Below are 2,149 nucleotides of genomic sequence, written 5' to 3' on the forward strand. Positions count from 1 at the left end.
TCAAATTGGGGTTTGGAAAATCGAAGGTGAAAGAGATAGGGAAAGAGAATGGTTTTTATCAAACATAAATGTGTAGCAATTCAACCATCCTTAGGGGTAAAAATCAAACTTGTATAGTTGTCATTAGTGAAAGGAAGGGGTGTCTATGGCTTTAATTATAATGATAACAATGACACTAATATAAATTTATTTTGTTAAATATCAATTATCATATCACTAAAAAAACATCGAAATAAACTTTGTAATGTGCTTATGTCCGCCTCATTTAAAAGAAAATGGAAAAAATGACTCTAATTCACAAAGATTTTTTAGACAAAATTACATAAGTAGTTCATGTTCTTTATAAAAATCACAAGTTCAATCCTTAAATTTAATTTTTTGACACAAATGGTCCATATGCTTTATTTTTTATTTATTATTATTATTATTTTGTAGTTAGCCTTAACCCATGTAAAAAGATTTTAAAACCATTTTTTATTGAATTTATATTTTTAAACTAATTTTGTTTTGAAAAATTAAATAAACCCACTATCCTTTATGCCTCTCTCTTTCTATCTTTCTCCCTGTGTTGCTTTATCTCACAAACATACAATACAAACAAATTAGAAGAAGGTCGCACCCCTCCCTCAATTTCTCCTATTGATTACTCCCTCAATCATTAAAACCCATCGATGACAAACATAGTCGTCGTCAATAGTGGCGAAGCTTCGATCTTTCATTTGGGGGGGGGGGGCGAAAATATAATTTTTATAAAAATTGGTGAACAAGGGGGTCATAGTTAAAATTTTATATTTTTGGGCCTAATATGTATAAATCTTAAAGTATAAGGACTATTTCCGCCAAAAAAATCAGGGGGGAGGGGCACAACCCCCTAGCCTTATATAAGATCCGCCCTTGGTCGTCGATAAACCCTTACCATTTCTCTTATTCTTTGATACTAGCCTCAACCCACATCCATGTCTTTCCTTTTCTCCCTTCGATTATGGAACAAATAATTCCCTCAAAGACAAAGGGATGCTGATCGTTAGAGAAGCCACTGCTTTAGACCTCATTATTCTTTTTTATTCTTGCCCCAAAACCCGCTCCATATCTCATTATTCTTCTTTGAATTTTAGGCAAGGGTTTTTCGGTCAAGGGAGAAATCGAAAAAAGTAATACAAATCATAAAGAAAATAAAATCTTACTAAATAATCTAATAAATACTAAATAATCTAATAAATAATGTAAATAATGAAGAGCTAACAAAAAATTATTTCTTCCTATTCTGAAATGTTGATGTAGTATGTAGTACGGATGAAATCAACCGAGTATTCAACATTTTCTTGTCTAATGAAGGAACTGAGTTGTATATAGAGGGAAAGCCGTGTGCAATGAAAAATGCAAGCATGGCTTGGGGATGGATTTTTACTTATCTAACTTTAACAAGAAAATTATCTACTCCATCTAACCAGTTTTGGGTTTGAATGAAAAATATGCAGGGGCGATATTGAATAAGATGAGCACATAATTGAAAAGTGAAATCGAAGAAGAACAGTAAAAGCTACACAATATGTTTTGATTGCAGGTTATTTTGGTTTTGAAGATTGATAACAAACATGAAAAGGAACCCTTGCTAACCGATGAAGATGACCCAAAACTTAAAAAAAATGGTATATGTTTGGATCATTATTTCTAGATACCAAAGAAACGAAAATTGTTTGTCCACCTACTTTTGTTGTTCTTTTGACCCTTTTCGAGCTTATTCCCTCTTAGGAAAGGAGATATTAATTGGTGTTTGGGTTAGCTTCTTAAAAAAGCTTATTAACTTATTAGCTTTTTAAAAAGCTAATAAGCTAAAAATGTTTTTTGGTGTTTGAAAGTAGCTTTTTAAATAAGCAAAATAGAAGGGTTTCTAAAAACTAGAAAATCCTAGCTTTTCATCTTTTTGGTTATTTTACCCTTAGAAAGCTGATTTTTTAACCCAAACACTTTTTAAAAACCGTTTTCTAAAATGCCTTAAACTAATAAGCACTTTTTCTAAAATCACTTTTGTGGTAAAAAAAACTAACCCAAACACACCCTCACTCATTTCTAATCCACTTAACTCACAACAAACTTTTCTTTCTATCTCTCTTTCATTTTTTCCAACCCACAACATAAAAACCATATT

The sequence above is a fragment of the Lactuca saligna genome, chromosome 8 (genome assembly GCF_052625555.1).
Source record: "Lactuca saligna cultivar CGN05327 chromosome 8, ASM5262555v1, whole genome shotgun sequence".
Taxonomy (NCBI): domain Eukaryota; kingdom Viridiplantae; phylum Streptophyta; class Magnoliopsida; order Asterales; family Asteraceae; genus Lactuca; species Lactuca saligna.